At 49.7% G+C, this 26,893-nt stretch overlaps 2 long non-coding RNA genes across 2 annotated transcripts; one reads left to right on the top strand and one right to left on the bottom strand.

Moving 5' to 3' along the window:
- Positions 1-1,258: 1,258 nt before the first annotated feature.
- Positions 1,259-19,617, bottom strand: LOC140419673 (uncharacterized). Its single transcript, XR_011945969.1, has 2 exons — positions 19,549-19,617; positions 1,259-1,895 (listed from the first exon to the last, which is right to left on the bottom strand). It is a non-coding gene; the product is annotated as an uncharacterized lncRNA (long non-coding RNA).
- Positions 4,096-24,159, top strand: LOC140419672 (uncharacterized). The gene is made up of 4 exons (XR_011945968.1): positions 4,096-4,254; positions 18,032-18,138; positions 20,218-20,331; positions 23,207-24,159. It is a non-coding gene; the product is annotated as an uncharacterized lncRNA (long non-coding RNA).
- Positions 24,160-26,893: the final 2,734 nt, after the last annotated feature.

Raw genomic sequence — 26,893 nt, forward strand, 5'->3', positions numbered from 1 at the left:
CATAGGGGAAAGACCGGAGCACTGGGGGGGTCCCCGATAAGAAACAACCATAGGTTTGCCCCGGGGGGAATGGATGGGGGATATGGAATGTGGCAAAGAGCAGGTATAACGCAATTGAAAGATCTATTTGTGGATGGGAAGTTTGCGAGTCTGGGAGCGCTGACCGAGAAATATGGGTTGCCCCAAGGGAATGCATTCAGGTACATGCAATTGAGGGCTTTTGCGAGGCAGCAGGTGAGGGAATTCCCGCAGCTCCCGACACAAGAGGTGCAGGACAGAGTCATCTCAAAGAAATGGGTGGGGGACGGTAAGGTGTCGGATATATATAGGGAAATGAGAGACGAAGGGGAGACTATGATGGACGAACTAAAAGGGAAATGGGAAGAAGAGCTAGGGGAGGAGATTGAGGAGGGGATGTGGGCAGATGCCCTAAACAGGGTAAACTCGTCGTCCTCGTGCGCCAGGCTAAGCCTGATTCAGTTTAAGGTATTACACAGGGCACATATGACTGGAACACGGCTCAGTAAATTTTTTGGGGTGGAGGATAGGTGTGCGAGGTGCTCGAGAAGCCCAGCGAATCATACCCATATGTTTTGGTCATGCCCGGCACTACAGGGGTTTTGGATGGGGTGACAAAGGTGCTTTCGAAAGTAGTAGGAGTCCGGGTCGAACCAAGCTGGGGGTTGGCTATATTTGGGGTTGCACAAGAGCCGGGAGTGCAGGAGGCGAAAGAGGCCGATGTTTTGGCCTTTGCGTCCCTAGTAGCCCGGCGCAGAATATTGCTAATGTGGAAAGAAGCCAAGCCCCCGGGGGTGGAGACCTGGATAAATGATATGGCGGGGTTCATAAAGTTAGAGCGGATTAAGTTCGTCCTAAGGGGGTCGGCTCAAGGGTTTACTAGGCGGTGGCAACCGTTCGTCGAATATCTTGCGGAAAGATAGATAGGGGAGAACAAAGAAGGCAGCAGCAGCGGCCCAGGACTTGGGGGGGGGGGGGGGGGGAGGGATGGGGGGGGGATGGGGGGGGTGTGGCCTGAGACAAGGCAGTTGCCAATTCGGGCTAGTTTTTATTTTTTTGTTATTTAATATTTATTTATTTGTTGTTGTTTTTGTTTAAATTTTAAAAAGGTCATTATTATCTGTATTGTTACAATGTTGTGTAAAGGATGCACAATGTACTGTGTTGGTTGACCAAAAATTTTCAATAAAATATTATTAAAAAAAAAAAAAGGGGCAGGCACAGCTTTGCCCTTACTCTGTTATGTTTCTGATTGTTAAAGGCCCGCAGGGCTGAGGTTTATTTAAAAAGACAGAATGTGGGAAGCACACATAAACAAAACTGGAAATTCTTGGATACACACTGCAGCTCCTTCATTATCTGGGAATCAAACTGTTGTCCAATTATCCCAGCAGTTAACAGCTGCTATTTTAACGCAGACTTCAACCAATCTATGTTAAATAGGTTTCTATTCAATTAATTCATTGTGACTGTCACACAAACACATTTTCAGTCTGGAAACTTAAACCAGCTGCTTTAAATTCAATCAGGAACATCACAGTTTTACACCAATCTCAGATCTGACAGCACATTTCCAGCATTCACCATTGTTCTTCTTGACTCTGAACACAGTTGTAAAAGAGCTTCTGTTCTAGGAGCTCTGAAACATGGAAGAGAGCGGTTGGGACACATTTCTTACACGCCTCAGGATTAACCCACACGGGGGCTTTGCTGACAGTAAAATGATATGAGAAAGACCAAAGTGTTGTTTGTCCCTCTCAGCGTGACCCTGAAAGACTGTGTCCAGGCTGAAGTTCTGTTCCTGCCGTATGATCCTTCCACAGATTGTCCTTTCTGAGCTCCAGACAGGTGATGTTAAACACTCAGGTGTGAAAGATCTGCAACAACGTTTCAAATAAAGTTGATTTATTTCACATTTATAAACCTCATCAGCAGATTAAGACAGTCAGAGTGAACATTATTCAGTCCTGGACATAATTAACAGCATCAATAATGGTATAATCTAAACCTTGTAGTCGCTTGTGAACTCGCTGATGTGTTAGCAGGTGGGATGAGTGAGTAAACTCCCTTTCCACAGACATTACAGTTGAATGGCCTCTCCCCACCGTGAACTCTCTGGTGTGTCAGCAGGTTGGATGGCTGACTGAATCCCTTCCCACACACAGGGCAGGTGAATGGCCTCTCTCCAGTGTGAACTCGCTCATGATTCAATAGATTGGATGAACGAGTAAATTCCTTCCCACACACTGAGCAAGTGAACAGTCTCTGCTCACTGTGAACCTGCTAATGTGTCAGAAGGTTGTATGAACGTGTGAATCCCTTCCCACATTCAGAGCAGGTGAATGGTCTGTCCCCTGTATCAAGTTACTGGTGCAACAGAACGTTGGATGAATTAATGAATCCCTTCCCACAGTCAGAGCAGGTGAATGGCCTCTCCCCAGTGTGAATTCTCTGGTGGTTCAGTAGGGCAGACGGACGGCTGAATCCTTTCCCACACACAGAGCAGGTGAACGGTCACTCCCCAGTGTGAGCATATTGGTGTGTTAGTAAATCCTTTTTGTTAAAGCTCTTCTCACAGTCAGGACAGTTAAAATGTTTGTTATCAGAGTGAACAAGTTGATGTGTCTGCAGGTGGGATGACTGAATGAATCCTTTCCCACACAGGGAGCAGGAGAACGGTCTCTCCCCAGTGTGAATACGTTGGTGTGTCAGCAGATCCTTTTTACATTTAAAACTCTTTTCACAGTTAGGACATGTAAACGGTCTCTTATCAGTATGAACAAGTTGGTGTGTCACAATGTGGGATGATCAAGCAAATCTCTTCCCACACACAGGGCAGGTGAATGGCCTCTCCCCAATGTGAACTCGCTAGTGTGTGTGAAGGTTGTATGAATGGGTGAATCCCTTCCCACAAATGGAGCAGGTGAACAGTCTCTCCCCAGTGTGACTGTGCCGATGAATCTCCAGTTGTGATGGTAACTGAAACCCCTCCCACAGTCCGCACATTTCCAGGGTTTCTCCATTGTGAGGGGTCTTTATGTCTCTCCCGCTTAAAGCCTTGTCGACACACGCAACAGGAGTATAGTTTTTTCCTGCTGTGAATGGTGTGATTTTCTTTCAGGCTGTGTAACTAGTTCAAGCTCTTTCCATTCAGTGCAATGAAACACTCTCATTCGAGGGTGTGTGTGTGTGTCTCGGTGCTTTTCCAGTCACACTGATCATTGACATGTTTTTCCCTTAAACGGAAGAGACAAACATTTCTCCTTCCAGTTTCAAAGCCTGATGATATTCAGCTCCTGATGAATCGAGTGGCTGTCAGATCTCGATGTGATGTTTGGTTTTGAGTTTTCTGTCAGCCAATCCTCCACTTCCAATATCCTGTAAAAGTAGTTTGCAAAAGCCATCACTGTCAGTCCAGGATAGAAATTCTGACAGACAATTCTAGTTTCTCTGGAACATTTTTCCCTCTCTTGTTCCCCCAAAGCTGTCAATCCCCGTCCCACACACTCTCCCTCCTCCCTGGGCTGAAATCCAAACCCATTTCTTTCCTCCACTGCCAGTTTTCTCCCTCCCTCTCCTCTGTCTGGGTTCAGTTCTCCAGTTCCCGTCTGCAGACTGACAATAAAATCAATGGGTCTTATTGGGGGAGGTTTGGGTTCTCACATTGTCCCCGCTCGCGGCGGCTCTCATTCAGCCTCTGGGAGCCGCACTCGCTCTCACTGCGGCTGCGCTCAGCCCGGAGCAGCACCGCGCATGCTCCACACAGAGAGGCGAGACATTCTGACGCCTGCGCGTTCTGACTCCTGTGACGAACATAGTGCGTAGTCATCCGCGCCTGGCATTCTGGGTAGCCTTATCCGCCATTATTTCATTACGTTCCTCAGGGTGATATATTGGTTCCGGTACTTTTGATACAATTCGGTGTATGTCCCGAATGGGGCGCCGCATCGGCGCTTTTCTATCTGATCGGCCCCTGTTGACGGCTGTCATCTGTTTTGTGGGTGCTATGCCGCAGGGCGCCTGCGCGGCCGCCATCTTTCTCAGGTGCAACAGAGCGCATGCGCGGCCGTCCAGGACCCGGAAGCCGGAAGAGAGAATCTTGTGAATTTCTCTCCTGGAATGAGAGTGAAATCCCTTTCGAAAGAGGAGGATTTACGAACGGGAACTTAAAACCAAACATCACATCATCGTCTGACTGAGTTACTCGAATCATCAGGACCTGAATATCATTGGGAGGTAAAATGGTTTGTCTGTTCTGTCCGTGGATAAAGATTTCAGATATCAGAGTGACTGGGAAATTTTTTATGACCATTCCGGGTTAAATTTGAGACTAATTACACCGATCACATTGGGGAAGTTAAATAATTTGCTGTTGTACTTGATGCGCGATCAATTGCACAAAGACTCAGATTGGATACAACTGTGGCCTTTTTGCAGTCAGATGCGTGGCCTTCTACTGCAGCTGGCAAAATGGCAGATCAATGGAGGACACGCATATTTATACAGCTCCTCGTGGGCGGAGCCAGTTGGCAGTGGCTACCGGCGAACCAGTAGTGCAGGTCCTATCTTACATCTCCTAATACAGGTGTACACAGTGGTTCACCACATTCACCCCCTTTAAAAATGAGTCCGGCGGGGGTGGTGTGGAACTATATACAACATTGCAAATTATGTACAGTGGCTCAGTGTCTTATAATATGAGTGGGAAAGGAAACAAAAATGTCCATTTTGACGGTCCGGAGCCGTCAGAGGTTCAGTCGATATGGTGCTTTGACGATTCGCTGGGAGCGACGTAACGGTGGCAGCGATGGTGGTGCTGGTGTCACCGATGTCGGTGTTGGCCAGTAGTCGGATGACCCCGGGAGCGTGCCAAAATCTTCTTCGTCCTCTTGTGTGGGCGGAGGGGGAGGGGAGGGATGGGCCTGGTGGGGTTAATGTTGGTAGCGCCGGGGGAGGGGAGGCAGGCGCATGGGCGGGGGAGTGTGCTGGGGTGGAACCTGACGGTGCCAGGTCCCTGGGGGAGACAGTATCTTGGCGGCCGTTGGGGAACTCCACGTGGGCATACTGAGGGTTGGTGTGGAGCAAGTGTACCCTGTCCACTAAGGGGTCCGCCTTGTGGAGTCGGACGTGTCTACGGAGCAGGACTGGTCCTGGAGCTGCGAGCCAAGTCGTGGACTTCCTGGGGAAGGTAAAAACATGTTCATGGGGTGTGTTATTTGTGGCGGTGCTCAGTAGTGACTGGATGGAGTGTAGTGCGTCAGGGAGGACCTCCTGCTAGCGAGAGGCTGGGAGGTTCCTGGACTGTAGGGCAAGCTGGACGGCCCTCCAAACCGTCCCATTCTCCCTTTCTCCTTGCCCGTTACCCCAGGGGTTGTAGCTGGTCGTCCTGCTGGAGGCGATACCCCTGCTGAGCAGGAACTGACGCAACTCGCCACTCATGAATGAGGATCCCCTGTCACTGTGGATGTAGGCGGGGAAACCAAACAGAGCGAAGATGGTGTTGAGGGCATTGATGACGGTGGCAGACGTCATATCGGGGCATGGGATGGCGAAGGGGAATCTTGAGTATTCATCGACCACACTGAGAATGTACGTGTTACGGTCGGTGGAAGGGAGGGGCCCTTTGAAATCCACACTGAGGCATTCAAAGGGGCGGGAAGGCTTCACCAGGCACGCACAGTCCAGCTGGTAGAAGTGCGGCTTGCACTCCGCACAGACCTGGCAATCCCTGGTGACTGTCCGTACTTCCTCGACGGAGTAGGGCAGATTGCGGGCCTTGACAAGGTGGTACAGCCATGTGACCCCCCAAGGTGACAAACGCTGTCATGCAGGGCCCGGAGTTGGTCTACTTGTGGCTGGCACATGTACCTCGGGAGAGGGCTTCTGGGGGCTCGTTGAGTTTGCTGGGGTGATACAAAATCTCGTAATTATAGGTGGAGAGCTTGATTCTCCACCGTAAGATTTTATCATTTTTGATCTTGCCCCGCTGCGTGTTGTTAAACATGAAGGCTACCGACTGTTGGTCAGTGAGACGAGCCAATCTCCTGCCGGCCAGGTAATGCCTCCAATGGCGCACAGCTTCAACGATAGCTTGGGCCTCCTTTTCGACGGATGAGTGTCGAATTTCAGAGGCATGAAGGGTGCGGGAAAAGAATGCCACGGGTCTGCCTGCCTGATTTGGAGTGCTGGCAAGGGCGACATCTGAAGCGTCGCTTTCTACTTGAAAGGGCAGTGCCTCGTCCACTGCGTGCATCCTGGCCGTGGCTATGTCAGCTTTGATTCGGGCGAAGGCATGTTGTGCCTTGGCTGCGAGGGGAAATTGAGTAGAGTGTATGAATGGGCGGGCCTTGTCCGCATAGTTTGGGACCCACTGGGTGTTGTAGGAAAAGAGCACCAGGCAGCGTTTGAGTGCCTTGGGGCAGTGGGAGAAGGGGAGCTCCATGAGGGGGCGCATGCGTTCGGGGTCAGGCCCCAGAAGTCCGTTTTGGACTCCATAGCCGAGGATGGCTAAGCGGGTCGTGCTGAACACACACTTCTCTTTATTATACGTAATGTTGAGAAGAGTGGCGGTGCGGAGGAATTTAGCGAGGTTGGTATCGTGGTCCTGCTGATCATGGCCTCAGATGGTGACATTATCTAAGTACGGAAATGTGGCCCGCAAACCGTACTGGTCGACCATTCGGTCCATCTCCCTTTGGAAGACCGAGACCCCGTTAGTGACGCTGAAAGGAACCCTAAGAAAGTGATAAAGCCGACCGTCCGCCTCGAAGGCAGTAGACGTACGGTTCGATTTCAGGATGGGGAGCTGGTGGTAGGCGGATTTCAGGTCAATTGTTGAGACGACCCAGTACTGCGCAATCTGATTGACCATATCAGATATGCGTGGGAGGGGGTACGCGTTGAGCTGCGTGTACCGATTGATGGTCTGGCTCTAGTCCACGACCATTCTGTGTTTCTCCCCAGTTTTTACTACTACCACTTGGGCTCTCCAGGGGCTGTTGCTAGCCTCGATGATGGCTTCCTGAAGCAACCACTGGACCTTGGACCTGATTAAGGCCTTGTCCTGAGTGCTGTACCGTCTGCTCCTGGTGGCAATGGGCTTGCAATCCGCAGTTAGATTGGCAAAGTGGGAGGGGGGGGTCAACCTTGAGGGTCGCAAGACCGCAAACGGTGAGTGGAGGTAGGGGCCCACTGAATGTAATGGTGAGGCTCTGGAGATTGCACTGAAAATCCAGGCCCAGCAATAGTGCAGCGCAGAGATTAGCAAGGACGCTGAGACGGAAACCACTGAGTTCTACGCCCTGGACAGTGAGAATGACCGTACAGAACCCTCGGATCGGGACGGAGTGGTATCCGGAGGCCAGGGAGATCCTTTGATAGGCGAGGTGGACCGCGAGGAAGCAGCGCCTTTCCGTATCTGGGTGTCTGAAGCGTTCGGTGCTCCCGGAGTCGAGCAGGCAAGAGGTTACGTGGCCGTTGATTTTCACCGTTGTCGAAGCAGTGGCCAGGTTGTGTGGACGAGATTGGTACAGCGTCATCGACGCGAGCTGCGGGTGGTCATCAGAGGTTTCGGATGGAGAGTGTCGGCGACCCAGATCGTGGGGTGTCCGGAGGTCCTGTGGGGAACAAAATAGCGGTGCCCATTGCGGGGTGGGACAAGATGGTGACGCCCAAGGGACGCACGTTGGTGGTGCTGGGCAAGATGGCGGCGCCCTTGGCCCGCACGTGGACTGAGTGGGAGAAGATGGCGGCGCCCACTGGCCGCAAATGGCCCCGGGAGGAAAAGATGGCGGCGCCCATTGTGCGTTTGGTGGCAGGAGGGGCCGATAGCGGGCACGATAGCGGCGACTGCGCGGGCCTGGCACACAGCTCTGAAGTGGCCCTTTTTACTACAGGACTTGCAAGCGGAGGCGCGGGCCCAGCAGAGTTTGCAGGGGGCTTCTGTTGACCGCAGAAGTAGCAGTGGGGACCCCCAGGGTGCATGGATCGGCGTGTGGCGCAGGCGTATTGACTAGGCTGGGCCCCAGCTGGGGGGGGGGGGTCGTTTGCTGGGTCCAGGATGGGTAGGACGGTAGGCCGCGCGGCGAGGGGGTATGCCTGGACATTACGGGATGCGACCGTCATGGAGAGCGCTAACGTTTTTGTCTCCGCTAGTTCGAGCATGGCCCATTCCAGCAGTCATTCTCGGATGCGGTCCGACGCAATCCCTGTTACGAAAGCATCGCGCATGAGGAGATTAGCATGTTCAGCGGCCGTAACGGCCTGACTGTCACAGTCCCGGAAGAATGGGATTAGGGCTCGCCAGAAGTCTTCGATGGACGCACCAGGGAGTTGAGAGCGAGTGGTGAGTACGTGCCTGGCAAAGAGCGTGTTTGTTTTCTGCGCATAGTGTCCTTTTAGGAGTGCCATCGCTTCCGCATAACCCGAGGCGTCCTGGATCAACGGGAACACGCTGGAGCTCAACCTAGAATACAAGACGTTTATCTTCTGAGCCTCCGTTGGCGTGGGGATCGCAGCGTTGATGTAAGCCTCAAAACAAGCTAGCCAGTGAGTAAAGTCCTTTCTGGCGTTGGGCGAGTGCAGATCCAGCAGCAGGCGATCTGGTTTGATTTTGATATCCATTTCGTTGAAAACCTGACTGCAATAAATTGATGCGTGATCAATTGCACAAAGACTCAGATTGGGTACAAGTGTGGCTTTTTTGCAGTCAGATGCGTGGCCTCCTACTGCAGCTGGCAAAATGGCAGATGAATGGAGGACACACCTATTTATACAGCTCCTAGTGGGTGGAGCCAGCCGGCAGGGGCTACCGGCGAACCTGGAGTGCAGGTCCTACCTTACATCCCCTAATATAGGTGTACACATTGGTTCACCACAGTACTCTTATGTATGCAGGTAAATTTTTTAATTACCGCATTAGCATACTTGGCAGCTAAACTGGGCAAACTGCTGACCTTGTTTGCGGTGAGAGTTACTATCCCGGATTTTATTAAAGTTTGTTGTTCCTGTTGCATTTCATTCAGCTCATCGTGGCTACAAAGTAGGTATTCAGCCTAATCTCAATTTCCAGATTGTGGTCTGTAGTTTTTTTAAAAATATATATATTTTATTCAAGATTTTTGGCCAAACAGAACAGTATGTAGTGTTTCTTTTACACAACAATAAAGCAATATAAATAACAGTGGCCAGTTTTAAACAAGTAAATAAATAATATATAAACAAAAACAAAACTGAATGGCAACTGCCTTGTCCAAAATAAATACAATCCAATATACAATTACCTATAACAACTACCTAATACATATTATACATATACAATAACATCACAGAGTCCGTTCGATTCCTTCCCCCCCCCCCCCTGGTTTGCTGCTGTTGTCTACTTCTTTTCCATTCCCTCTATCTTTCTGTGAGGTAATCGACGAACGGTTGCCACCGCCTGGTGAACCCCTGAGCCGAACCCCTTAACACAAACTTAATCCGTTCTAACTTTATAAACCCTGCCATGTCGTTTATCCAGGTCTCCACACACGGGGGTTTGGCTTCCTTCCACATTAACAATATCCTGCGCCGGGCTACTAGGGACGCAAAGGCCAAAACATCAGTCTCTCTCGCCTCCTGCACTCCCTGCTCTTCTGCAACCCCAAATATAGCCAACCCCCAGCTTGGTTCGACCCGGACCCCCACCACCTTCGAAAGCACCTTTGCCACCCCCACCCAGAACCCCTGTAGTGCCGGGCATGACCAGAACATGTGGGTGTGATTTGCTGGGCCTCTCGAGCATCTCGCACACCTATCCTCTACCCCCAAAAATTTACTAAGCCGTGCTCCAGTCATATGCGCCCTGTGTAACACCTTAAATTGTATCAGGCTTAGCCTGGCACACGAGGACGATGAGTTTACCCTACGTAGGGCATCAGCCCACAGCCCCTCCTCAATCTCCTCCCCCAGTTCTTCTTCCCATTTCCCTTTCAGCTCATCGACCATGATATCCCCCTCGTCCCTCATTTCCCTGTATATGTCCGACACCTTACCATCCCCCACCCATGTCTCTGAGATCACTCTATCCTGCACCACCTGCGTCGGGAGCTGCGGGAATTCCCTCACCTGTTGCCTCGCAAAAGCCCTCAATTGCATGTACCGAAATGCATTCCCTTGGGGCAACCCATATTTTTCCGTCAGCGCTCCCAGACCTCAAACGTCCCATCTACAAACAGATCTCTCAGTTGTACTACCCCAGCTCTTTGCCATGCTCCAAATCCCCCATCCATTCTCCCCGGAACGAACCTATGATTGTTTCTTATCGGGGACCGCACCGAAGCTCCCGTCCTTCCCCTATGCCATCTCCACTGCCCCCAAATTTTCAATGTAGCTACCACCACCGGGCTTGTGGTGTATTTCTTTGGTGCGAACGGCAACGGTGCCGACACCATTGCTTGTAGGCTAGTCCCCCTGCAGGACGCCCTCTCCAATCACTTCCACGCCGCTCCCTCCCCTTCTCCCATCCACTTACACACCATTGAAACATTGGCGGCCCAGTAGTACTCACTTAGGCTCGGTAGTGCCAGCCCCCCCCCTGTCCCTACTACGCTGCAAGAATCCCCTCCTCACTCTCGGGGTCTTCCCAGCCCACACAAAACTCATAATACTCTTCTCGATTCTTTTGAAAAAAGCCTTCGTGACCACCACCAGGAGGCACTGAAACACAAAAAGGAATCTCGGGAGGACCACCATTTTAACCGCCTGCACCCTACCTGCCAATGACAGGGACACCATGTCCCATTTCTTAAAGTCCTCCTCCATCTGTTCCACCAACCGCATTAAATTAAGCCTGTGTAATGTACCCCAATTCTTGGCTATCTGGATCCCCAAGTACCGGAAGTCCCTTGTTACCTTCCTCAATGGTAAATCCTCTATCTCTCTGCTCTGTTCCCCTGGATGCACCACAAACAACTCACTTTTCCCCATGTTCAGTTTATACCCTGAAAAACCCCCAAACTCCCCAAGTATCCGCATTATCTCTGGCATCCCCTCCGTCGGGTCCGCCACATATAGCAACAAATCATCCGCACACAGAGATACCTGGTGTTCTTCCCCCCCCCCCCCTGAGTACTCCCCTCCACTTCCTGGAACCCCTCAATGCTATGGCCAGGGGATCAATCGCCAGTGCAAACAATAACGGGGACAGAGGACATCCCTGACTCGTCCCTCTATGGAGCCAAAAATAGTCAGACGCCCGTCCATTCGTGACCACGCTCGCCATCGGGGCCCTATACAGCAACTGTACCCACCTGATATACCCATCCTCAAAACCAAATCTCCTCAGCACCTCCCACAAATAATCCCACTCCACTCTATCAAATGCTTTCTCGCATCCATCGCCACCACTATCTCCGCTTCCCCCTCTGGTAGGGGCATCATCATTACCCCTAGCAGCCTCCGTATATTTGTATTCAGCTGTCTCCCCTTCACAAACCCAGTTTGGTCCTCATGAACCACCCCCGGGACACAATCCTCTATCCTCATTGCCATTGCCTTGGCCAGAATCTTAGCGTCCACATTCAGGAGGGAAATGGGCCTGTAGGACCCGCATTGCAGCGGGTCTTTTTCCTTCTTTAGGAGGAGCGATATCGTTGCCTCTGACATAGTCGGGGGCAGCTGCCCCCTTTCCCTTGCCTCATTAAAGGTTCTCATCAGTAGCGGGGTCAGCAAGTCCATATATTTCCTATAGAATTCAACTGGGAATCCGTCTGGTCCCGGGGCCTTCCCCGCCTGCATGCTCCCAATCCTTTTCACCACTTCCTCCGTCTCAATCTGTGCTCCCATTCCCACCCTCTCCTGCTCCTCCACATTAGGAAATTCCAGCTGATCCAGAAAGCACATCATTCTCTCCTTCCCATCCGGGGGCTGAGCTTCATATAATCTTTCGTAAAATGCCTTGAACACTCCATTCACTCTCTCCGCTCCCCGCTCCATCTCTCCCTCCTCATCTCTCACCCCCCCTATCTCCCTCGCGGCTCCCCTTTTCCTCAAGTTGGTGGGCCAGCAACCTGCTCGCCTTCTCCCCGTATTCGTACTGTACACCCTGTGCCTTCCTCCATTGTGCCTCTGCATTACCCGTAGTCAACAAGTCAAATTCTACATGTAGCCTTTGCCTTTCCCTGTACAGTCCCTCCTCCGGTGCCTCCGCATATTGTCTGTCCACCCTCAGATGTTCTTTCAACAACCGCTCCATTTCCCTACCCTCCTGCTTTCCTTTATGTGCCCTAATAGATATAAGCTCCCCTCTAACCACTGCCTTCAGCGCCTCCCAGACCACTCCCACTTGTACCTCCCCATTATCATTGAGTTCCAAGTACCTTTCAATACACCCCCTCACCCTTAAACACACCCCCTCATCTGCCAATAATCCCATGTCCATTCTCCAGGGTGGACGCTGTTGTTTTTCTTCCCCTATCTCCAGGTCCACCCAATGTGGAGCATGATCCGAAATGGCTATAGCCGTGTACTCCGTCCCCGTCACCTTTGGGATCAGTGCCCTTCCCAAAACAAAAAAATCTATTCGTGCATAAACTTTGTGGACATAGGAGAAAAGCGAAAACTCCTTACTCCTAGGTCTACTAAATCTCCAGGGGTCTACTCCTCCCATCTGCTCCATAAAGTCCTTAAGCACCCTAGCTGCAGCCGGCCTCCTTCCGGTCCTGGACCTCGATCTGTCCAGCCCTGGGTCCAGCACCGTATTAAAATCTCCACCCATTACCAACTTCCCCACTTCTAGGTCCGGGATTTGTCCTAGCATACGCTTCATAAAGTTGGCATCATCCCAGTTCAGGGCATACACGTTCACTAATACCACCGCCTCCCCTTGTAATTCGCCACTCACCATCACGTATCTGCCCCCACTATCCGCCACTATAGTCTTTGCCTCAAACATTACCCGCTTCCCCACTAGTATGGCCACCCCCCTGTTTTTTGCGTCTAGCCCCGAATGAAACACCTGCCCCACCCATCCTTTGCGTAGTCTGACCTGGTCTATCAGCTTCAGATGCGTCTCCTGAAGCATAACCACAGCTGCCTTAAGTTTCTTTAGGTGTGCGAGTACCCATGCCCTCTTAATCGGCCCGTTCAGCCCTCTCACATTCCACGTGATCAACCGGGTTGGGGGGCTCTTTACCCCCCCCCCTTGACGACTAGCCATCTCCTTTTTCAATCCAGCTACTCACCCGGTTCCCACGTAGCCGTATCTCCCCCAAGCGGCGCCCCCCCGCCCTGACCACCCCCCCCCCCCATACCAGCTCCCCCTTCTCCCCAGCAGCAGCAACCCAGTTAACCCCCCGCCCCCCCACTAGATCCCAAACTAGCGTAATTGCACCCCCCCATGTTGCTCCCAGAAGTCAGCAAACTCTGGCCGACCTCGGCTTCCCCCCATGACCTCGGCTCACACTGTGCGAGGCCCCCTCCTTCCTGCTTCCCTGTTCCCGCCGTGATTACCATAGCGCGAGAACAAAGCCCGCGCTTCCCTTTTGGCCCTGCCCCCAATGGCCGGCGCCCTCAGCTCCTCATCCTCCCTCCCCCCTCCCCCCCGACATGGGGAAGAGAGAAAAGTTACAGGGTCGCAGGATTAACAACTTGGGAAGTCATCTCTTCCCTCTTTCCCCCCCCTTCATCCCACATATTCACCCCCCCACTTTGTCCCAAACGTTCTTTTTATGGCCCGCTCACTCCAGTTTCTCCTCGACAATAAATGTCCACGCCTCATCTGCCGTTTCGAAGTAGTGGTGTTTCCCTTGATGTGTGACCCACAGTCTTGCCGGTTGCAGCATTCCAAATTTAATCTTCCGTTTGTGCAGCACCGCCTTGGCCCGATTAAAGCTTGCCCTCCTTCTCGCCACCTCCACACTCCAATCTTGATATACGCGGATCACCGCGTTCTCCCACCTACTGCTCCGAGTTTTCTTTGCCCATCTGAGGACCATCTCTCTGTCCTTATATCGGAGAAATCTCACCACTATGGCCCTCGGTCATCGCGCCGTAACTCGATAGGCTCCCTCCACCTCCAGCGGACCCGTCGGGGCCTCCGATCCCATTAACGAGTGCAGCATCGTGCTCACATATGCCCCGACGCCCGCCCCTTCTACACCTTCGGGAAGACCAAGAATCCTTAAATTCTTCCTCCTCGCATTATTCTCCAGCACCTCCAGCCTTTCCACACACCTTTTGTGTTGTGCCTCGTGCATCTCCGTTTTCACCACCAGGCCTTGTATGTCGTCCTCATTCTCAGCAGCCTTTGCCTTCACGACCCGAAGCTCCTGTTCCTGGGTCTTTTGCTCCTCCTTTAGCCCCTCAATCGCTTGTAATATCGGGGCCAACAGCTCCTTCTTCTTCTCCTTTTTGAGTTCTTCCACGCAACGCCGCAGGAACACTTGTTGGTCAGGGCCCCATATTAAACTGCCTCCTTCCGACGCCATCTTGCTTTGTACCTGCCTTCCTGGCCGCTGCTCTGGAGGATCCACCGCAATCCAGCCACTTTCCTCTCTTTTTTCCATCCGTGTCCAGGGGGGATTCCCTTCTGGATTCCAGCACAGTGTTTTTTGCCGTTAGAATTGCCGTTGGGGCTCCTATCAAGAGCCCAAAAGTGCGTTCCACCGGGACCTGCCGAAACGTGCGACCTAGCTGGTTATCGCCGCACCCGGAAGTTCGGTCTGTAGCTTTTTAAGTTACATCAATTCAAATGTCTATCTGTATACTTTTTAAATGTTATGAGGGTTTCTGCCATCATTTCAGGCAGCATGCCACAGATCCTCACCACCCTCTAAACCTCCTAGTCCTTCCCTAAATCTCTGACCCCTTTTATATGTATCCCTCAACCAAAGGGAATAGGACCTTCCTATCCAATCTATTTAGATCCCTCAGAATTTAAAAAATAGATAAATTTATATTGTTTTCCAATCAAGGGGCAATTTAATTTGGCCAATCCACCTACCCTGCACATATTTGGGTTGTGGGGGTGAAACCCACACAGACAATGGGAGAATGTGCAAACTCCTTACAGACTGTGACCCGGGGCCAGAATCGAACCCGGGTCCCCAGCACGCAGGCACACAACCACTGTGCCACCATGATCCCCCAGAATTTCATACATTTAGAATAATCTTTATTATTGTCACAAGTAGGCTTACATTAACACTGCAATGAAGTTTCTCTGAAAATCCCCTAGTAGTCACACTCTGGCACCTATTCGGGTGCACGGAGGGAGAATTCAGAATGTCCAATTCACCTAACAAGCAGGTCTTTCGGCACTTGTGGGAGGAAACCCATACAGACACTGGGAGAACGTGCAGACTCTGCGTAGACAGTGTCCCAAGTGGGAATTGAACCCCGGGACACTGGTGCTGTGAAACAACAGTGCTAACCACTGCTATCGTGCCACCCAAAAAACAGTTCAGCTCAATGTTCTCGGATTAAAGAAGCTGAAGCGCCCAACGTGGGTCTTGACCCCACGGCCCTGGGTTTAAGACTCCCATGCTCTACCGACTGAGCTAGCCAGGCTGCTTTTCAACATTTCATTTTGGTCTCTCCTCAGTCTTTTCTGTTCCAAAGAAAACAGTCCCAGTTTATCCAATCTTTCCTCAGAGCAAACATTGTCAATTTCTGGCTGATGTTGTTAAATCCCCTCTGTACTCTCTCTGGTGCAATCTTCCTGTGTACAGGAATCGAGCTCTGGCCTAACTAGTCCTGTCCTGCCATTTATCATGTAATCCTTTGCCTTGTTTTTCCTCCAGCTTAAGTGTTCAATTATTTTTGTGTCACAGGTAAACTTCTTATTCATGTTCCTACATTTACTTTCAAATCAATGACGAAATGAAAATCGCTTATTGTCACAAGTAGGCTTCAATGAAGTTACTGTGAAAAGCCTCTAGTCGCCACATTCCGGCGCCTGTTCGGGGAGGCTGTTATGGGAATTGAACCGTGCTGCTGGCCTGCCTTGGTCTGCTTTCAAAGCCAGCGATTTAGCCCTGTGCGAAACAGCCCAGGACCCAGTACTGATTCCTTGGAAACCGGCACTGGAAACAGCCCTTTTATTTTCTCTATTCTTTATGGGATGTGAGTGTCACGGGCAAACCAGCTTGGTTGCCCATTCCTAATTGCCCTTAAACTGAGTGGCTTGCTAGGGAATTCAGAAGACATCACATTTCGGTGAGTTTGCCAGATCAGGTAATGCCGGTGCAGACTCGATGTACCGAATGATCTCCTTCTGCACTGTAGACTCTATGATTAATTCTGACCTTGGGTCACTGTCTGTGTGGAGTTTGTACATTCTTCCTGTGTCTGCGTAGATTTCCTCCGGGTGCTCTGGCTCCCTCCCACAGTCCAAAGATGTGCAGGTTAAATGGATTAGCTGTGTTAAATTGTCACTGGGAGGGGTTGTGGGGATAGGGTGGGGAATCCATCAACGTAGGATGCTCTTTCAGAGGGTTGCTGCAGATTCGATGGGCCGAATGGCCTCCTTCTGCACTGAGGGGATTCTATGACTCTACATTGGGTCCAATGATGTGTTCACTCACACACTGCAGCCTGACTCTTATTATGGGAACAGACACTGTGTTTGTTACTCTCAAAGTGAGTGAATCCTTTGCTGTTTCTCCTCTGGGCCCCATCTCCACTATTATTGTCTGATTGTCCCACTGAGAATCTCACTGTTATTATTGGACAATCAGCGAGTCAGCCTGAGCCTGTGGCCGCTCTCACCATCTGCAACCGTCAGAATACCCGGGTGATTGATGGCAGCTCCCGATCAATAGGAAGAGGAGGGGCGGGTCTGGAGGACCGAGTGAGGGCCACTGGTCCTCCAACCAATCGGAACGAATGAGGGACGGGGTCCGCTGTGATTGAAGCATGCTCAGTGTGGGTAATAGCGAAGTAGAAGGGCGTCTTCTTCGGATACTGGTAAGAAGTCTTACAACACCAGGTTAAAGTCCAACAGGTTTGTTTCAAACACTAGCTTTCGGAGCACTGCTCTTTCCTCGGGTGATTCTTCGGATCCAAAATTGGTAAGAGGCGATAAACAATATGGAGGAAGCGAGAGATCACGGGGGTGGGCGGAAACGTTGTGTAAAACTCTTGTAAGCCCCAAACCTCGGAAAACTTGACGGGACCCAGTTTGTACTGAGCGGGGCTGTAGCACGGTAGCACAGTGATTAGCACAATTGCTTCACAGCTCCAGGGTCCCACGTTTGATTCCCGGCTTGGGTCACTGTCTGTGTGGAGTCTGCACGTTCTCCCTGTGTCGGCGTGGGTTTCCTCCGGGTGCTCCGGTTTCCTCCCACAGTCCAAAGATGTGCAGGCTTGGGTGGATTGGCCCTGCTAAATTGCCGTTAGTGTCCAAAATTGCCCTTAGTGTTGGGTGGGGTTACTGGGTTGTGGGGATAGGGTGGAGGTGTTGACCTTGGGTAGGGTGCTCTTTACAAGAGCCGGTGCAGGCTCGATGGGCCGAATGGCCTCCTTCTGCACTGTACATTCTATGATCTATTCAGAATGGAGACAACTTGTCCATCAAACTGGATTAGTTTTTGAGTCCCAATGTCTTATTGATGATGCGAAGCGGTGCCCGAAATGGAAAGAAAAGGAAGACAATCCTGCTCTCCGGATTTCACTGTCTCATTGGACATCCTGTCCTATGTATCCAAAGCTCTGCGGCTCTGTTCAGCCACATGAAGACCCAGGGCAGAAACTCACAACCCTGAGTAGACATCATCCTCAAATCAGGGGACTGCTGATGACAAGAGGGTCAGTGTGCAGCGGGGGGCATGAGCGGTCATCCTGGACCAGGGAGCAGGAGGGGAGAATGTTGTGAATTTCTATCCTGGACTGACCATGATTAATTTTGGAAACTCCTTTTACAGGGGATTAGTAGGGGAGGATTTACACACAGCAAACTCAAACCGGGAGAAATGTTTATCTTTCCTGAATTTAATTTCTGGACTGACAGTGATGCCTTTGTAAACTTCTTTCACAGGGGCTCAGCAAGGGATTTGCAGACCGGAAAGTCACAACCAATCCTCACATCAAATTCTAACACCACTGTTCGAGTTATCAGGACCTGGAGATTATCGACCTTTGTGTGTAAGCATTGAGTTCCATATCATTATCACTCACTGTATAAAATGTCTACCTCCTATCTCCCCTGTAGATCTTGTTCACAATCTTAAATCTGTGTCCCTTTTACAATCTACTGATGGGAACGGTTTATAAAAATATTTTGCTGGGTTTGCCGTTGTCGTTTCTGGTGCCTGGGTCGATGCCGGGTGGTCCGTCTGGTTTCATTCCTTTTTCATGTTTTTGTTGTGGTTGAATCAGCTTGGACCAGTCCATTTAGTGTCCAGAACACAATTGAAGTCTCCTCCAAGAATCAATTGATCTGTATCCAGGTCTCGGATGGATTCCAACAATTTTTTTACAAATGATTCTATGAGATCCCCTCATTTAAAAAAAAAAATAGAGAAGCAGAATTGGGCCATATTTGTTCTTGGGATGTGGGTGTTGCCTTGGCCCAATGTTACGAATCGTAATCAGTTCGCAAAGCATAATTTATATCAAAAATATCCATTTCAATGGTGGGTTTGTTACCCAACATGTGTAGCAGCTGAGAATGTGCTCTATCCACATGACAGAAGCTCCTCGCAATGCGCAGAGTCCGGCTGTGACTGGAGCATGCGCAGTTCGGGCTGTGACCGGCGCATGCACAGTTCAGGTTGAGGCTGATGGTGCGAGGAGCGGGAAAGAACCAATCGACCGACTTCCAGGATTGGAGCCGGTGGGTGGCTGGGGAGCAATAGAAGCTGCGGAGTGAGCCGGGAGGCTTCATAAATACCCCGTGGAGGCTTCATAAATACCCCGTGGAGGCTTCAACACCCGAGTAAAATGTTAACGGTCCCGTCTTAAACCGCACCGAACAGAGTGAGAGCTGAGCGGTGACAGGCCCGGATTACCGGCTGCCATCTTTACAGAGGACAAGGTGCCGCAGGGAAGGGGCTGGTTTAGCACAGTGGGCTAAGACAGCTCGATTGTAATGCAGAACAAGACCAGCAACGTGGGTTCAATTCCCGTTCCAGCCTCTCCGAACAGGCGCCGGAATGTGGTGACTAGGGGCTTTTCACAGTAACTTCATTGAAGCCTACTTGTGACAAGTGATTATTATTAATATGCGCAGTGAGTCTGGAGCGGATGCCAACTCTCACAGATTGACTGACTGGAGTCTCCAGGATTTTATTTGAATCATTTGCGGGAGTCACTGTCTGGGCCAACATTTATTGCCCATCTCTAATTTCCCTTAAACCGAGTGGCTTGCTCGGCCATCTCGGAGGACATTTAAAGAATCAACCACATTGCTGTGATTTGGAATCGTGTCGGCCAGACCAGGTAAGGATAGAAGATTTCCTTCACTGAAGGACATGAGTGAACGTGATGGGTCTTTGCAACAATCAACAATGGTTTCATGGTCATCAGTAAACTTTCAGTGAATTCAGATTTTACCTTCTGCCTTGGTGAGATTCATGTCTGGGTGTCTGGGAAATCATTGGGACAATCAAAAATATTTTTGTGACTCTGAAACATGATTAGGAGAGTAACAATATTAATTTTGAGTCTCTGGAAAATCATTCGGACAGTAAAAAGGATTTTTGAACATTTCACTTCAGCGGATATAAAAATATTGAAAATGGGATAAAGGTTTGGCTGACAGTCAATCACTGTCCTTTTTAAAAATAAATTTAGAGTGCCCAATTCATTTTTGCCAACTAAGGGGCAATTTAGCGTGTCCAATGCACATACCCTGCGCATCTTTGGGTTGTGGGGGTGAAACCCACACACACACTGGGAGAATGTGCAAACTCCACACGGACAGTGACCCAGAGCCGGGATCGAACCTGTGACCTCGGCGCCATGAGACAGCAGTGCTACTCACTGCGCCACCGATCTGCCCTAGTCAAACGCTGTCCTGTAAGGTAATGAGTGCTTTTGCTTCCCAATTGGCCGAGGAAGGCAGTGTGTCACAAGGATGGATGTGTTGACCGATTAATGGCTGGAGGATGGGGGCAGGTCATGTGACCAAACCTCCAGGAATACATTTAATCAAAGTTGGTGAGGAGAGAATGTTGTGAATTTCTATCCTAAACTGACAGTAAGGTTTCTGTAAATTTACAGAATACCGGACGTGGAGGTTTAACAGACGGGAAACTCAAACCAAACGTCACATCGCAATCTGACAGTCACTCGATTCATCAGAACCTGAATTTCAGCAGCATCTGGGTGTGGAAGGTAAAAGGTTTGTCTGTTCTGTCTGTGAGGGAAGATTTCAGGTCTCAGTGTGACTGGAAAAGCCCCAAGATTCACAAACCCTGGTTAGACCAAACCTGGAGAACTGTGTTCAGTTCCCGGCAACAAACCTGAGGAAGGATAGAATGGCCTCGGAGGGAGTGTAGCACAGATTTACCCGAGTGATATCTGAACCCCCCGGGGTTAAATTACAAGGCGAGATTAGACAAAAATGTCAGAGTCAGCTGGCGGCATGGTGGCGCAGTGAGTAGCACTGCTGCCTCACGGCGCCGATGTTCGATCCCGGCTCTGGGTCACCGTCCATGTGGACTTTGCACATTGTTTCCCCACAGCCCAAAGATGTGCAGGTTAGGTGGATTGACCACGCTAATTTGCTCCTGAATTGGAAAAAATGAATTGGGTACTCTAAATTTCCTTTTTTTTAAATTTAAAAACAAAACCTGTCCGAGTCATTATGGGCAGAGAAGGGCATTCGGTCCATTGAGTCCATGCTAGCTCTCTAATCAGCACGGTGGTTAGCACTGTTGCTTCACTGCGCCAGGAACCCCGGTTCAATTCCCGGCTTGGGTCACTGTCTGTGCGGAGTCTGCACGTTCTCCCCGTGTCTGTTGTGGGTTTCCTCCAGGTGCTGCGGTTTCCTCCCACAAGTCCCGAAAGATGTGCTTGTTAGGTAATTTGGACATTCTGAATTCTCCCTCAGTGTACCCGAACAGGCGCCGGAGTGTGGCGACTTGGGGATTTTCACAGTAGCTTCATTGCAGTGTTAATGTAAGCCTACTTGTGACACTAATAAATATTATTATTATTATTATCTGGAGCAATCCAGTCAGAGTCATTCTCCTGCTCTGTCTCTGTGGCCTCACAGCTTTATTTCTCTCCGGTTTCTATCCAATTTTTAAAAAAAAATCATTTATTGTTTCTATTTCCAAACTCCATCATAGGCAGCAAGTTTTAGGTCATTGCCACTGGCTGTGTAAAAACATTCTTCCTCATACCTCCTGGACCATTTACATGCATAGATACGGAGCAACGTAGAAAATAGGAGCAGGAGGAGACCATTTGGCCCTTCGAGCCTGCTCCACCATTCATTACGATCAGAGCTGATTCGGCTCAATAGTCTAATCCTGCTTTCCCCCATATCCTTTGACCCCCTTCACCCTAAGTGCTGTATCTAACTGCTTCTTGAAAACATGCAATGTTTTGGCCTTAATTAGTTGCTGTGGCGACGAATTCCATAGGGTCTCTGGGTGAAGACATTTCTCCTCATCTCTGTCCGAAATGGTCTACCCCGTATCCTCAGACTGTGACCCCTATTTCTGGACACACCCAATATCGGGAACATCCTTCCTGAATCTACTCTGTCTCGCCCTGTTTTTTTGTAACATAAATTTTGAGTGCCAAATTCTTTTTTTGCAATTAAGGGGCAATTTCAGCGTGGCCAATCCACCTACACTGCACATCTTTGGATTTGTGGGGGTGAGACCCACGCAAACACAGGGAGAATGTGCAAACTCCACACAGACAGTGACCCGGGGCTGGGATCGAACCCGGGTCCTTGGCGACATGAGGCAGCAGTGCTAACCACTGTGCCACCCACTTTTTTTATACGTTTCTGTGAGATCCCCTCTCATTCTTCTGAACTCCAGCGAATACAATCCTAACCGATTCAACCTAATCTGCACATCTTTTAAATGTGGGAGGAAACTGGAGCACCCGGAGGAAACACACACAGACACGGGGAGAAAGTGCAAACTCCACACAGTCAGGGTCGGAATTGAACCCGGGTCTCTGGTGCTGTGAGGCAGCAGTGCTAAGCAATGTGCCACCCCCTGTCTTGCAACCCTCAAGAGAAAAAACAATCCTCATCTCCATCTAAAATGGTTGACCCCTCATTTTGCAACAGTGACCCCCTTGTTCCAGATTCTCCCACAAGAGGAAACATCCTCTCAACATCCCCCGTGTCAAGATCCCTCAGGATCTTATATTGTTCAATCCAGGTTTTTCCCAAAACTTTAAATCTGTGTCCCGACTGCTTGTACGATCAGTGAATGGAAACAGTGTTTCTTTATCCACCCGATGGAAATCTGGCATAATCGTGTGTCCCTGAATCAAATTTCCCCTCAACCTCCTTTGCTGGAACCATTCTGGTAAATCTCCTCTGCACCTTCCCAAGAACCTTCAGATCCTCCCTGAAGAGTGGTGACCAGAGCTTTATAAAGATTCATAGAATAGAATTAGAACCAAAAAATTCCCACAGTGCAAAAGAGGGCCATTCGGCCCATCAAGTCTGCAGTGATTCTCTGAAAGGGCACCCTGCCTAGGCCCAGACCCCTACCCTGTCCCTGTAACCCCATAGCCCCACCTAACCTGCACATCCCTGGACACACAGGGGCAATTTATCTAGGCCAATCCGCCTAAGTTGCTCTTTTTTGGACTGTTGGAGGAAACCTGAGCACAGTGTGGAAACCCACGCAGACACGGGGAGAAAGTGCAAACTCCACACTTACCAAGGCCGAAATTGAACCTGAGTCCCTGGCACTGAGGCAGCAGTGCTAATCACTGTGTCACTTGAAGTATAGTTTTGGTATCAATATTACTGTTTATGAAGCTCAAGATCGAAGTTGCTTTGCCAACTACTCTCTTAATATGTCGTGTAGATATACAAAATCCCTTTTCACCCCCTTCTCTCTCCTCCCAAAGAGGCCAGTTGGGTTTTCAATGACAATCGAGCAGTTTTCATGTCACATTTTCCCAGTGCCGGCCCCACAAATGACCAGATTCATTCAGCTCAATTTCACAACCTGCCTTTGTGTTTTTGTGGGTTCTCTCTCACTCCCTATTTTCTGTTTTCAATCAGTTTGACAGGGTGTTCGAAGGGGAGGCTTCAAACTCCAGAAACGCAAACCAAGCATCACATCAGGATCTGACAGAGTCCTCAATTTATCATTGCTGAATATCAGCGATCATGGAAGGAAAAAGCATTGTTCACAATGGGGAGAAACTGTACATGTGTGGTGTGTGTGGACGAGGATTCAGTCAATCATCAGGCCTCACGAGACACAAATGCAATCACACTGAGGAGAAACCGTGGAAATGTGCGGACTGTGGGAAAGGATTCACTTCCCCATCCAAGGTGGAAAGTCATCGACGCAGTCACACTGGGGAGAGACCATTCACCTGCTCTAAGTGTGGGAAGGGATTTGCTATTTTAGCCAACCTGCAGCAGCACCAGCGAGTTCACACTGATGAGAGACCGTTTCAGTGTCCAGACTGCGGGAAGTGCTATAAAGCTTCTGGGGAACTGATGCGCCATCAACGTGTTCACACTAATGAGAAGCCGTTCAGGTGCTCTCACTGCGGGACTGGGTTCAGACACTCATCTCAGCTCACTGTACATCAGCGAGTTCACACTGGAGAGAGACCATTCGCCTGCTTCAACTGTGGGAAGGGATTCAGTGAGTCATCCCAGCTGCAGAAGCACCAGCGAATTCACACTGGGGAGAGACCATTCATCTGCTCTAAATGTGGGAAGGGATTCACTCAGTCAACCAACTTGCTGACGCACCAACGAGTTCACACTGGGGAGAGGCCATTCACCTGCTCCGAGTGTGGGAAGAGATTCACTCAGTCAGGCCACCTGCAGAAGCACCAACGAGGCCACAAGTAACCACAGTGATTGGATTTTGCTGTTCCTCACATTCAGGACTGAACCATGTTCATTTGGGTCTCTTTCTGCTGATAACAAACTCCAGCCCATTTACAGGGGCTAATATTCTGGCTAAAAGTCAAATAAATTAGATTTGTGTGAAATACGCAGTATGTAGAAACTTTTTTATATCTCTGACACAAGTTAGTTCCTTTTGAAGTACTCTCGCTCTCCCCTGTCTCTTCCATCCTCACCTCCAACAAGACGTGTGAGGAGCTTGTGGAGCTTCTTTGTGACTGAGATTGAGTAAATCTGATCAGCTGCCTCTGCTGCGTCCCTCCCTTCCATGAGCCCACCAGACCAAACTGTCTCTAAATTTCATCCTTTCCTTCAACCCACAACTTTCTCTGGTTTGTCTCCCATCTTCCCTCATGCCCTCTCAGAGCTCATCTAGTCCATGAGACCCAGCTCCTGCTCCATCAACCCTATTCCCACTGAGCTACTGATCAGCCAACTACCCTGTGTCCATGGATATTGTCAACATTTCTCTCTCTTCAGGTACTGTCCCTCTGTCCTTCAAATCTGCCATCATCACCCCCTCCTCAATAAAACAAACCCTTGACTCTGCCATCCTTACAAATTACTGCCCCATCTTCAACCTCCCTCTCCTGTCCAAACTTCCAAATCCTTGCCCATCTTTCCCAGAACTCCCATGTTTGAATCCCTTCAATCAGGTCTCCGCCTTGTCACAGTGAAATACAAGAGACAAACAGAATCTTACTCGGAGAGAAAGACGGACAATCTGGGAGCTTTGATCCAACACTGATATGTTCATAAGATCAGAAGCAAGGGTAGCAGCACAGTTATTAGCGAGAGACAAAAATACGTGTTGGAGACGGACAGACAACTAATCAACACTAATCACAACACCTGGACCCATACACCCGAGACGGGAAGGAGAATTGGAATCTGGAAGAACTCAAAGACTCCAGACACAACAGGTGGAATATCTGAGGGGACAACGGGTAGAACCAAGGAAGTTCTACCTGTTCCCTAAAATACCCAAACACCTGACCAGGGAAATACCTCCAGACATACACATCAGACTGTGAGAGAGAAAATCCTACAAAGTCGCTGAAACATCAACACACTGCTCCTAGTAGTTGATGGTACAGTGGTTCAATAAATATAATTAGTGGATGAGAAATGTGTAATGTAGAGTAAAAACAGAAAATGTGAGATTAACTCAACAGTTCTGGCAGCATCATCGAATCCCTACAGTGCAGAAGGAGGCCATTCGGCCCATTGGGTTTTTAGGGCACCGCCCTACAAAAGAGCACCCCACCCAGGCGCACTTCTCCTGCCCTCTTCCCGTAACCCCATTTCACCTTTGCACACTAAGGGACAATTTAGCATAATCAATCCACCAAACCTGCACATGAGAGAAAACTGCAGCACCCGGAGATTCCTGGTTCGGCTCCTGGCTGGCTCGGACTTCAATGTTATGGCGTCCGGTTTAGCTCAGTGGGTGGGACAGCTGATTCTTGGGGCAGAGCAAAGTGAGCAGGGCACCATCAATTCTCGTATCGGCTGTGGTTATTCATGAAAGCCCTGCCTTCTCAATTTCACTTCCACTTCAAGCAAAACATAACTTATATGAAGTTGAGGAGACGTTCGATATCTGATGGTTTTATAAGTTGAGACATCGGTTTTAAATAAACGGCTGGCCTCTCAGCTGAACCATGAGGACCTGCAGCAACACAGTCAGGTTGAACATTGCACATGTCCAGTGATTGCTGCACTGCCAGCGGTTACTGTAGTGTGGTGGTTATCACAATCGCCTAACACGTGAAAGGTCCCCGGTTTGAAACCGGGCAGAAACATCAAGTGCTTCTCATGTTGTGTGAGGAATGTTTGCACAAAATACGTTTGTTCTCCAATCTCGTATGTTCGAGGAAAATGAGATTTAGTCTCACATAAGACATTAAAATTCATCAACCAAGTCAAAAGTATTGAATTTTCAAGACGCAAGGAGAAGAAAAACATTTCCTATTTTGGCACAGGTCGGATATTAGCAGTTTGTTCATCCATTACAGAATTAGAACATAGAACATTACAGCGCAGTACAGGCCCTTCGGCCCTCGATGTTGTACCGACCTGTGAACCCACTCTAAAGCCATTCTACACTATTCACTTATCGTCCATATGTCTACCCAATGACCATTTGAATGCCTTTAATGTTGGTGAGCCCACTACTGTTGAAGGCAGGGCATTCCACGCCCTTGCTACTCTCTGAGTAAAGAACCTACCTCTGACATCTGTCCTATATCTATCTCCCCTCAATTTAAAGCTATGTCTCCTCGTGGTAGACATCACCATCTGAGGAAAAAGGCTCTCACTGTCCACCCTATCTAATCTTCTGATCATCGTGTATGCCTCAATTAAGTCACCTCTTAACCTTCTTTTCTTTAACGAAAACAGCCTCAAGTCCCTCAGCCTTCCCTCATAAGATCTTCCCTCCATATCAGGCAACATTCTGGTAAATCTACTCTGCACCCTTTCCAATGCTTCCACATCCTTCCTATAATGCGGCGACCAGAATTGCACGCAATACTCCAATTGCGGCCGCACCAGAGTTTTGTACAGCTGCAACATGAACTCATGGCTCCGAAACTCAATCCCTCTACCAATAAAAGCTAACATACCGTACATCTTCTTAACAACCCTCTCAACCTGGGTAGCAACTTTCAGGGATCTATGTACATGGACACAGAGATCTCTCCGCTCATCCACACAACCAAGAATCTTACCATTAGCCCAGTACTCTGTCTTCCTGTTCTTCCTTCCGAAATGAATCACCTCACACATTTCTGCATTAAACTCCATTTGCCACCTCTC

The sequence above is a fragment of the Scyliorhinus torazame genome, chromosome 5 (assembly GCF_047496885.1).
Source record: "Scyliorhinus torazame isolate Kashiwa2021f chromosome 5, sScyTor2.1, whole genome shotgun sequence".
Taxonomy (NCBI): Eukaryota; Metazoa; Chordata; class Chondrichthyes; order Carcharhiniformes; family Scyliorhinidae; genus Scyliorhinus; species Scyliorhinus torazame.